Source organism: Oryctolagus cuniculus, chromosome 15 (genome assembly GCF_964237555.1).
Source record: "Oryctolagus cuniculus chromosome 15, mOryCun1.1, whole genome shotgun sequence".
Taxonomy (NCBI): Eukaryota; Metazoa; Chordata; class Mammalia; order Lagomorpha; family Leporidae; genus Oryctolagus; species Oryctolagus cuniculus.
In genome coordinates this window covers 79,952,307-79,964,938 of record NC_091446.1, presented here as the reverse complement: position 1 = coordinate 79,964,938, position 12,632 = coordinate 79,952,307, and the positions used below count along the sequence as shown (strand labels likewise).

The 12,632-nt window shown below is 42.7% G+C and overlaps 1 long non-coding RNA gene across 9 annotated transcripts in view; it reads right to left on the bottom strand.

Annotated features, from left to right (window-relative positions):
* The window catches only part of LOC103346767 (uncharacterized), a 319,456-nt gene that overhangs the window by 25,498 nt on the left and 281,326 nt on the right, over positions 1-12,632 (bottom strand). For 2 of the 9 annotated variants that reach the window (XR_011382535.1, XR_011382539.1), the window contains exon 9: positions 21-12,626. The exons of 5 other annotated variants lie outside the window; for them this stretch is intronic. This is a non-coding gene — a long non-coding RNA (uncharacterized lncRNA). Of the gene's footprint in view, positions 1-20; positions 12,627-12,632 lie in introns of those variants that run through there. 2 more of the 9 variants (XR_011382536.1, XR_011382540.1) reach the window with 1 other exon arrangement.

Sequence of the window (12,632 nt, the reverse complement as noted above, 5' to 3'; positions counted from 1 at the left end):
ATGAAAACCAAACAAGTGCCACAGTTTAACCAATAGTATTGTACCACTGCCAATTTCCTGACTTCGAAAATACGCTCGGGGATATAAGGTGTTGCTGGGAAAAGCTGTGTGAGGCACACATGTAAAATTCCTATGTGATTTTTGCCACTTTTATGGGTTTTAAATTAGCTCAAAATTTTAAAAAGTTTTAAAAATGCAAAACGGAAGTGCACTATTGCTACAAAGGTGAAGATGCTGCTTGGGATGTCCACACCCCTATTCAGAGTGCCTGGGTCTGAGTGCAAGTTCTACTCCAATGCCAGTTCCTAGCTGATGCACATCCTGAAGGGAGTGGGCGGTGGCTCAAAGCAGCTGGGTCCCTGCCACCCATGTGGCTGACCTGGATGGGGTTCCCGGCCCCAGCTTCAGGCTGGCACAGCCCTGGCTGCTGTGGACATTTGGGGAGTGAAGCAGCAGACGGGAGCTTTTTCTCTGTATGTCTGCCTGTTTCTCTCCTCCCTCTCTCACAAATAAATAAAATAAATGAATTTAAAAATGTATATACTGTATCTGAGAGACCATGAATTGAGCAGAAAGGAAGAAAAGAAACTCCATAAAATTATTCAACAACTCATGGACTCACCTTCAAGCTGGCCATGAAGGGATCTGATTCTGCTGAGTGTACAAGAGATTTAGAACTAAATCAACCAATGAATCATTGCCCAAGTCTCAGACTGACCACAAGGTGGCACACATGCGGGCCAAATCTGAATCACAGTCCAAAGAAAATGAGTTGAAGCTTGTGGTAGAAATGCAGCCTGGTTATCTGCCTTTAAAAACGACCCAGAGTACAAAATATAGTATTCACACTATTCAGGAAACAATCCTGGATTATGCAGCACCGGAGAATCAGGAAACTCTCAACCTGAGTGGGAAGACTATTATTAACAGGCACAGACGCCAAGATAACACAGATGTTAAAATACTTGGGAGAGACAGTGGCACAGCTATTGTGCAAATGGCCCAACAAGCAATAGTAAACACTCTTGAAAAAAATGACAAATCAGAAGGTTAGCAAATAAGAATGTGTAGGAAGAATCAAATAGGAGTTTTGGAACTGAAAAAAAAAATAACAACCAAAATGTAAAATTCATTGGATGAGGCAGAGAATGATAACAGAGAGAAAAGAAAAAAAAAAAAAAGATGGGAGGAAAAAGATGAACAGAGTTTTGGTGATCTGTGTGACCACAATGAAGAATTCAGGCCACTAGAATCCTAGGAACAGAGACTACTGATAAATATAACAGGTTTTTATTTTAAAAGATTTATTTACTTATTTGAGAGGTAGAGTTACAGACAGTGAGATGAAGAGACAGAGAGAAAGGTCTTCCATCCTCTGGTTAACTCCTCAAATGGCCACAACAGCTGGAGCTGTGCTGATCTGAAGCCAGGAGCCAGGAGCTTCTTCCAGGTCTCCCACACAGGTGCAGGGGCTCAAGCACTTGGGCCACCTTCTACTGCTTTCCCAGGCCATAGCAGAGAGCTGGATTGGAAGTGGGGCAGCCAGGACTCAAACTGGCACCCATGTGGGACGCCAACACATCAGGCAGAGACTTAATCAACTGCACCACAGTGCCGGCCCCAAGAGGTTTATAAAATGGATTCAATGGGGGCTGGATCTGTGGCATAGCAGGTAAAGCTGCCGCCTGCAGTGCCAGCATCCCATATGGGCACTGGTTTGAGACTCGGGTCTCACAGAGAACCCTGCCCTGGAGCAGGAGTATCACAGGGCATCGTGGTCACTGAAAGGCCAGAGTGGCTGAAGCAGAAACTGCAGTGAAATTGTACAAAATGAGACTGGGAATTCAGAGCCACGTACAGAAGGAACTGCCTCTGTTCTAAGAATATTGGCAAGGCAGAAAGAGAGGGAAAGAGGGGAGAGAGAGAGAGAGAGAGAACTGAATTCTGAAAAAAAAAATTTGGCTGCAGAGTGGCAGCCAGTTTGGCGAGGAGCAAGGGCAGGTGCAGGGGAGGCTGAGGCAGCTATGCCAATGTCCATGGTAGGAGAGGGGGATGAGCTCTTGAGTCAGTGTGCTGGGATGAGAGACAAAGCAACAGGCTGGTAGGTTATTTAGAAGATAAATTCAGCCGTGTGCTGATGTGTTGAACATGGGAGACAACAGATGGAGAGGAGGGTGGAGGTCTGCTCTCAGGAGATTTTGATCTCAGTTCTGGACAGATTGGTTTGCAGGGACTTGCAGGCTTCTAAGAGGAGATACGTATTGCAAGTCTGAACCTCAGAGGAGAGATGAGGTTGCGTACAAATGTGTATGCTGTCTGCCTATCGATGATAACCAAAAGTCATATTGTGTAAGAGAATGTCCAGGAAGAAAAATGTAAGCAAGCTGAGAAATGAAAGCTGTGACTGAATTCTGAGAACGCCAACATCTGCTTGCTGCATAGAAAGAAGGAGTTCAAAAAATAAACAGAGAAGACGTGTCCAGAGAAGTAGAGGAAACACCAGGAAAATGCTGTCGTGTGGAAGCCAAGGGAAGAGTGCTTCGAGAACCAGGAGTGACCATGATAACAAAGATGTTGCTGAGAATTTGAGAAGCAGAGCGAGTGGGCGTTCGATGGGCGGGTCAAGGCACTTCTTCAGGCTCCTGTGTGCCGTATCCGAGTGCCTGGTGCAAGTCTGACGATTCCACATCCCACCCAGCTTCCTGCTCACACCCTGGATGTGGCACATGATGGGTCAAGTACTTGAGCCCCTGCTACCCCCGACAAGGGAAACCCAGAGGGAGTCCCTGGATCCTGGACTTGGCCTGACCCAGCCTCAGCCCTGGCTGTTGTAGAAATTTAGGGGAGTGAATGTATACTAAGCTGATCTTCTGTATATTAAGATAATCGAAAATGAATCTTGATGTGAATGGAAGGGGAGAGGGAGTGGGAAAGGGGAGGGTTGTGGGTGGGAGGGACGGTATGGGGGGGAAGCCATTGTAATCCATAATTCGTACTTTGGAAATTTATATTCATTAAATAAAAGTTAAAAAAAAAAGAAATTTAGGGGAGTGAACCAGCAGATGGAAAATCTACATTTTTTTAACATTTAATAGAAGAAAGAGGGCACAAAGAAATATCTCTCTTCAGTAGAGTTAACAGGATGTGAAATTATGGGAACCAAAACCACACTGGAGTGGTTGAGGGGTGAACGGGGGATGAATAAATGAAAACATTTTGAGAAGTTCAATGAGCGAAGCAGGGAGACACCACAATAGCTAGAAGGAATTTGTGGCTAGGATTTGACTAGTACTTAATGGAAGAGCTTGAACACAATTTAAAAAGCCAGCTGGCACTGCAGCTCAATAGGCTAATCCTCCACCTGCGGTGCCAGCACACCGGGTTCTAGTCCCGGCTGCCCCTCTTCCAGGCCAGCCCTCTGCTATGGTCCGGGAGTGCAGTGGAGGATGGCCCAAGTCCTTGGGCCCTGCATCCGCATGGGAGACCAGGAGAGGCACCTGGCTCCTGGCTTCGGATCAGCATGGTGCGCCGGCTGCAGCGTGCTGGCCGTGGCGGCCACTGGAGGGCGAACCAATGGAGAAGGAAGACCTTTTTCTCTCTCTCACTATCCACTCTGCCTGTCAAAAAATAAAAATAAAAAAATTTAAAAAAATTTAAAAATTTTTAAAAAGCCAATGGGAAAATCTAGTTAACAGGAAGGATGAAGCTGTGGATAAGAAAGAGTACATATAATTAATGTGCTCCAATGCTCCCAGGGAAGCAGAACTGAATAGAATCTATTACTCAATATGAGCTGTGGCTTTAGCTCCTGCGAGAGACGTCTCCCATACTGCAAGGAAATTGAGACACACACACACACACACACACACACACAGAGAGAGAGAGAGATAACACAGATGCAAGTCACTGGCAGATCTGGGAAGACAAGCAAATTATTACATGGAAGCTATTATTTCAATGTGGTTTATTTCTGTGAAATGGATCCGGAATAAAATGACTTGAGCCAGGACTTCTGCTTCTACATGGCAGAGCAGATGTGCCTTTCTTTCCCTCCCACCCCCAACAACAATTTGGATCCCTGGATATCACATAGGAAAAAAGGAGAAGACTCTGAAAGGTGGAGAGATGGCAGCAGACTGGCTGGACCTCGGGCTGTGAGGAACATGTCGGATGAATCCCCCAGGTTTTCTATTTCTCTCTTATATCCTGGACTTGGAGCTGAAGAAGCACACAACTGGGCAACACCAAGTGGCACTAAGCCCCAGCAGCAGAGTACTATTTTCTGTCTCCAAAGTACTAGGAAACATGCAGTTTTGCAAGACAGAAAACTGGGTAATAACTGTTTCACTACAACAAAAATGACAGAGAAAGGACCATGGCCCACCCTCACCTGCACCAGCAAAAACCAAGAGGCAAGCTTAGACGTCCACCTTTGTGGCACTCGAGTGAGGCTTGTCTCCAACGAGGGCGCTCACAGAGAAGGGAAGGGTGAAAATCAGCCCTCTCCATCCATAACTGCCAGGGCAGCGTCAGAGGCATCGTGGTGGGAAACCAGACTTTTATGACTACACATCGGGGTAATGAGCAACTCCCCCCAATCATGGTGTCTGTGAGGACCCAGGGAGGAGCTGGAACTTCCATGTCCAAGCAGAAGTAACAAAGAATTCACCAATTTTGGATCTCAATGGAGGCTGAGCAGGGAATGTGGACCTCTACCCCTTATGTAGCAGTAACCAGGCAGCATCTACACCTTTTCCTACCAGAGCAGAGAGGTCAACCACACAGAGGATTTCATAATCCAGGGCAAGTTTGTCGCACAGTGGGTTAAGGCACTGCTAGGGATGCAGCCACCCCATATAAGAGGGCAGGCTCGCGTCCTGCCACCTGCATCTCCAGTCCAGCTTACTAATGCAGCCTGGCTCAGGGATCACAGCTCAGGTGCCTGGGCCCTTGTAAAGAGACCAGGGTGGAGTTCCAGTTCCATGACCATGACCTGGCCCAGCCTAATCCTGATTATTGCCACCATCTGGAGAGTGAGCCAGCAGATGGAAGATCTCTTTCAATCTGTGTCTCTCCCTCCCCTCTTCCCTCCCTCTTTTACTCTGCCTCTTAATAAATGAAAAAAAAGGCACAAATGTTAAAAATATTCAGCATCTCCTAGCATAATACCCTAAATGTTCAGATTTCAATTAACATCCTTCATCATAACAAGAACTAGGAAGATTTAAAAAGGTGTCAAGTAAGATGATCAACAGATGTCAACATGGAGATGACATCAATGTCAGAATTAATCTGACAGGTCTTTAAAGCAGCTATCATAAAAGTAATCACCAAATGATTGGGAACATATTTGAAACAAAAGACTGGGGGAAACTCAAAATAGAAAGTCTCAGTAAGGAAACAGAAGACATAAGTAATAATCAAACATAAATTTTGAAAGTGAATAATACAACTCCAAGGAAAAAAAGAGCAAACACAGGATGGGCTCAAAAGCAAACTGAAGAGCACAGAGGAAAGAAGCAGTGGTCTTAAAGACAGAGCAATTAGAATTAGATAATCTGAAGAGTGAAGACAGAAAATAGATTTTAAAAATGAAGAGCCTCAGGTGTCACTGGGACATTACAAAAACATCTGACATGCACAATATCAGAGTCCCAGAAAGAAGAGAAAGAAGACAAGATTTTAGAGAAAAGTACTCATAAAGTAATTAATAGCTTAAAACTTAAAATTCCATGAAAGACATAAAACATACAAGACACTGAGTGAAACAAAAACAGGATAAACCTAAAGAAAGCCATGGAAGACACACTGTACTCACATATCTGAAAACTAAACACCTAGCAAATATCTTGAAAGCAGTGAAAGCAAAGCATCTTACCTATAAAGGAACAATAATTACAATAACAGCAAATTCCTTCACAGAAAATATGGAGGCTGATATTGCACTCCCAAGTTTACAGCAGCCCAATTCACCATAGTAAAAATATGGAATCAACCTAGATGCCCATCAACCGATGACTGGATAAAGAAAATGTTATATATATATACACACAACAAACTATTACTCAGCCATTAAAAAAAAGAAATCCTGACTTTTGCAACAAAATCAGTGAAACTGGATATCATTATGGTAAGTGAAATAAGCCAGACACAGAATGGCAAATACCACATTTTATCTTACTGTGGAAACTACTATCTAGAAAGAGTATAAAAATGAAAATAATATGGATGTCATATTATTTAGTGTATATATAGTTATATGTTTCTCCTCTGAGTTATACCATCTACATGACAAAATACCCTTCATTCTTTTTTATGACCATTGTCATGAATCCCACATTGTGTGACATTAATATCCCTGTATTCAAGAAAAATAATATATATGTGTATGTGTAGAATATCTACATATGAAGCAATAGCAGCAAAAATGATAAAAAATGCTAAATCTGGGGTTGGTGTTGTGGTATAATGGGTTAAGCCACTGTCAGTGATGCCAGCATCCCACATGGGCACCAGTTTTAGTGCCAGCTACTCCACTTCAGGTCCAGAACCCTGCTAATACACCCAGGAAAGGAGCAGCAGATTGGCCCCTCAAGTGGGAGACCTGGATGAAGCACTGGCTCCTGGTTTAGCCTGGCCCAGCAGCCATTTGGGGAGTAAACCAGTGGATAGAAGATATCTCTCTCTCTCTCTGTCTCCCTCTCTCTCTCTGTAACTCTGCTTTTCAAATAAATAAATCTTTAAAACATTGTTACATCTTAAAATAAATTTTTAAAATGCTTTGAAAAGTAAATAATGACATTTTTCAAGTGCTAAAAGAAATGTCATCCCAGAATTCTCTATCCAGTGAAAATATACTTCATCAAAACAGGGGACACGAAAATGGTCTCTGACAAATGAAAACAGAGTATTTGTCACCAGCAGAGCAATCCTAAAAGGATGAATAAAAGAAATTCTCTAAACAGAAAGAACAAGGAAGAATCTTGGAAGATCAGGAAGCAAGGAAAAATACAGTGAGAAAAAATAAGAGTAATCAAATAAGCATTCCTCACTGAGTTTACTAAATTATGCTTCATGGTTGAAGGAAGAATTAAACACATTTCTATGTGATTGTAAAGACGTCTAAAGAAAACAATTAAGGTAATTATACTATAGAAAGGAAAGGTAAAAGTGTAGAAAGGGAAGCAGCTCAACATCTCACTGTAAGTGTTAAGAGGAAAACTCTTGTGGAAAGTGAGAAGTTATGTGTGTATAATGTAGTATCTGGAGCAAACACTAGGCAAGCTGAGCACAGAGATTTATCCAAAGACACCATTGGTTTGGGTGTTTGGCACAGTGGTTAAGATGCCACTTGGAACACCAACATCCCATAACAGAGTACCTGGCTTAGAGTTACATATTTCAAAAGGTTCAATATACCAAGAAGTCGCAACATTTCTGAATGTGTATTTGTGTACACCAAACAACAGAACTGCAAAATATGTGAAGCTGAAATGATAAAGTAAAAGGGAAAATGGAAAAACCTACAATTACAGCTGGTGACTTCAACACCCCACTCCCAACAAACAACAGAACAACTAGAAAAAAAAATATCAGCAAGGATAGAAAAATCAACAACATTATCAGTCAACAGCATCTAATCAATGTTTCTAGAACATTCATCCAACTACAGATTACATTTTTTTATCAAATGCTCACAAAATATTCACAAAGTTACATCAGATTCCAGGCTCTAAAATCATCCCCAACCAATTTAAAAGAGTTAAAGTCATGAGGAGTATATTCTTCTGCCACAATGGAATCAAGCTGGACATCAGTAACAGGAATAAAATGGGGAGAACATCAAAACACTTGGAAAATAAACAACACAGTTGGAAATAATCCATATATGAAAGACAAAGTTTCTAGGGAAATTTTTTTAAAATCTCCAAATTTAAAATCAAAATGTGTGGTACACTGCTATAGCAGTGCTAAGAAGAAAATGTATAGCACTAAATATATACACATATATATAAGAAAAGTAATGTATACATAATTAATACAATAATATAGGCTCCCATCTCAAGACCATGATGGGAGCAGAGCAAAATAAACCCAAAAAAGCAAAAGGAATGCAAAAACCTCCACTCTCAGCAATCTTATTCAATGCAATCTTGGGTTTCAATCCAGCATCAGACAAGAAAATAAAGCATATAGGTTGCAAAGGAAGAAGCAAAACTGTCCCTATGTCCAGATGCCATAATTTTCTACATAGAAAATCTCAGGAAATATACCCCTTGCCTCCAAAAATACTTTTTATACATTTTACCTGAATTTAGTAAGGTTGCAGGATACAAGGTCAATATACACAAAAAACCAACTGATTTTGAAAGTACTATCAATGAGCCCATGAATACAATAATTTAAAATATAGTATCAATAATTTTAAAAATGAGAACCTTTAGTATGTTAAAAATCCACAATATATTCACAAAATAAATCAAGTAACATCTAATTTAGAGAGATATCCTATGTTCATAATATAGTAACTATGTCAATTATCCCCAAATTGAGATACAATCTTAATGTAATTGCTACTAAGTTTATAAGAATCTTAGAGATAAGGGCAAGATTATTCTATAAGGTATATGAAAAGGCAAATAACTAGAATAACTAAAACAACTTTGAAGAAAAAGTGCAATAAATAAGTCTGTCAGGATGGGTGCTGTGGCATAGTACATTATGTCTCTCTGCAGTACCCGCATCCCATATGGGCACTGGTTCAAGTCCCGGCTGCTCCACTTCTGATCCAGCTCACTGCTGATGACCTAGGAAAGCAGTGGAGGGTAGCCCAGGTGCTTGGGTCCCTACACCCACATGGCAGACCCAGAGGAAGCTCCTGGCTTCTGCCTTCTGATCAGCCCAGCTCCACCCGTTGCGGCCATTTGGGGCGTGAACCAGCAGACGAAGGACCTCTCTGTCTGTAACTCTGTCTCCCAAATAAATCTTTAAAAATAAATAAATAAATAAATAAATCTGGTTAAAAGAAATAGCTAAATTAAGAAGACTGTGTGGCATATATAGATGGGTACATGGTTAGACGATGAGAAGAGAACAGGGAACTAAGAAATAAAGCAAAGATGTTCAACTTCATTTGACAAAAGTGAAGAGGAAGTCGACAGCAGAAAGGTAGACTTTTTACACTTGATCTCAGCGAAAAGGCCAAGAAGTGATAAAGGTAAAATTTTTAACAAATAGTCCTGGAGCAACAGGCTACCCAGAGGAAAACAATTAAACTCAACCTAAGTCTCACAGCTTGTTTAAAATGGAGCTCAAAATGAATCACAAACTTAAATATAAAATGACAAAATGTCCAGAAAACTATAAAGCAGTAAAGAATGAGGTAGGGGCCGGCGCTGTGGCTCACTTGGTTAATTCTCTGGCTGCAGTGCTGGCATCCCATATGGGCGCCGGGTTCTAGTCCCAGTTGCTCCTCTTCCAGTCCAGCTCACTGCTGTGGCCCGGGAGGGAAGTGGAGGATGGCCCAAGTGTTTGGGCCCCTGCACCTGTATGGGAGGCCGGGAAGAAGCACCTGGCTCCTGGCTTCGGATCGGCGCAGCGCCGGCTGTGGCGGCCATTTGGGGGGTGAACCAACGGAAGGAAGACCTTTCTCTCTGTCTCCCTCTCTCACTGTCTATAACTCTACCTGTCAAATAAATTTTTTTTTAAGAATTAAAAAAAGAATGAGGTAAATACTTTAAGACATGTATTTACAAACAACACAGATGACAAAGGACTAGTATCTAGAAAATGTAAAAGACTCTCACAACTGAACAGTAAAATAGCAATCCAGTTAGAAAACACACATTCCACCTAAGAAGTATGCAGTCAGCATATATGCCCATGAAAAGATGTTCAATGTCATTACCCTTGAGGGAAATGCAAGTACAAACCACCCTGGGACATCAGTATATACCTATCAAATTGGCTCAAATAAAAATCACTTAAAATATGAAATGCTAGCAAGGATGTGCAGAAACTGGATCAACCCTACCTTGCTAATGAGACTACAAAATGGTACAGCTACATGGGCAACCAGCTTGGTAGTCTCTCAACATTAAATTAATAATAAATTAAATTAAAATGCCAGAGGTTTTTATCCTTGAAAAATTAATTCCTACATTCATATAAAATACTTCATGTCTACAGCAGCTTAATTTTTAATAGGCAAGAACTGGAATCAACCCTGATGGACCTTAGTGGGCAATACCAGACCATCCATCCCAGGGATGTTAATACAAAGGATGGAACTATGGGTACACACAGTGACCTATAGGAACTATGGGTATGCACAGTGACATATAGAAACTATGGATACACAGTGACCTATAGGAACTATGGATACACACAGGGACCTATAGGAACTATGGGTACACACAGGGACCTACAGGAACTATGGGTACGCACAGTGACCCATATGAACTATGGATATGCACAGTGACCTACAGGAACTATGGGTATGCACAGTGACCTATAGGAACTATGGATATGCACAGTGACCTATAGGAACTATGGATACACACACTGACCTACAGGAACTATGAATACACAGTGACCTATAGGAACCATGGGTACACACGGTGACCTACAGGAACTATGTGTACGCACAGTGGCCTATAGGAATCTCCAGAGAACCATGCTGACTGATAAAACCCAGTCCCTGGGGCACCTACTCTGTGTGACTGCACACAAATGACATTCAGGATGTGACTCAGTCATGGAGCTGTGGGACAGACTGGAGCCTGTCAGAGGAAATGGGTGTGGCTCTATGAGGGTGACGTGAAGTCTTGTGAGGTCCAAAACATTCTCTCCCTTGGCTGTGCCCATTGTGGTCTCCTGGCTTTGGAACTGTACTGTAACTCTGCAAGATGCTGGTTCTGCAGGAGACTGGATACAGGGTCCAGGGACCCTCTCTGTACTGTGTCTCACCCCATTACGTGAATTTATAGATACTGCAAAATAAACAGGAAAGTTCGACTTTAGAATTACTGAGTGAGGGAGAAGAGGCATGCTTCCACACATTAAAAGTGTGAAAACTTTCTAGGGACAGTAAAGGAAAAGTCAGCCCACAAGTTCTGGTAGGACCCCTGCTGTCTTGGAGATTGGTGATCAGGAATTTAGAATGCGGCAATCTGCTCTGTTGTGCGAGTTTTCATTACCTGTGCTGCACTGTCTGGGTATAGAAACAGAGAAAACAGGTGGTGGGGTTTGTTCAGGACAGGGGCATGACAACAAGGTACAAGAACAATGAGCAACCAAGGACAATTTTTCTTAAATCTCTCCCTGTTCTCTCCATGCTGCTTGGGCTCAATCCTGTTTACATTTCTTGTACGGGTCAAGTGTGTGCTCAGGGCCACACGGGTCCTTGGACTCTGCCACACTGCACTGTCTGCCCTCAGCGACCGGAAACTAGCCTGGGCTCAGTCCTCCCACCCTGCACTGTTGCAGGTTCTGTGGTTAAGGATGAAGATGAAGGGGGTCACAGCGACCCGAGTTGCAATGTGGACTGAAGCAGGGAACAGAAATTCTCCTAGTCTCTACTATCTGATTTCATGGTGTAGTGAGAACTAAATGATAACACACACACACACACACACACATGAACACAGAGCCAATCATTATTGAGTCAGCCCCCAGTATCTATTGACCCAAAGGGCTTGAATCTGGCCCCACCCCCACTGCCACACATCCCTCCTGGGTGGCCGTTCCCTGATTCAAGTTTTACAACCAGCATCTGTTTATGTGACCACACATAAACACACCATAGGCTCTTGTGAGTTGTTAGGAGCAGGTTCCAGCACTGACACTGGAGCTACCCTGAGCTACAAGTTATGCCCTGCCTTGGCCCTTTCCTAAGAATTCCTTACTAGCTCATGCCCAAGAGGCCACCTGACCATGATCTGTTAGAAAGCTGCCCCCTTTTCTCTCCCAGCGGTGACTCTGGGTAAAGGATGCAGTAGTGTCATCTCTAGACACAAGAGAATGCCAACAATTCTGATGGACAGAGAAACACAACCTCAATTATAGCCAGGGGTCATCTCATTACTTGGATGGCCAACACTGCCCTCTGGGCTCTTTATACCACTTCTGTTTATCTCACAGTTGCTAGGAGCACTGTCTGCAACTTTACTTCTCGTAAGTAAGTTGCCCCAGGTCTTCCCTTTCTACTAAGACCAACATTTCCAAGAACAACAACCAGAAAAACTGCATAAAACAAAAGCATATGGTTGCAGGTTATTTGGGAGCTACTGAAAGATCCAGGAGTTGAGGGCCACAGTCCCATGGAGAATGGTGTGAGGTGCTTCCCACTGGCAGTAGCCACTTTGGTCTGAAGCAAGGAGCTGAGAAGCCAGCCAGAGAATGGACCAGAAGCCAAGGGAAGATCATTACCCAGGCAGAGCTTTCCACATATCAGAACCAGGGGAACAAAAGGTGGAGTTTGGGCCAATGAAAACATCCAGATCTTTTCAATGGTGATGTTTACTTATTTCAGGGAGCTGGGAGAACTCCCATCCATTGGTTTATTCACCAAATGTCCACAGCAGCCAAGGATGAAGCTGGGAACCAGTATCTCCATCCAAGTCTCCCTTGTG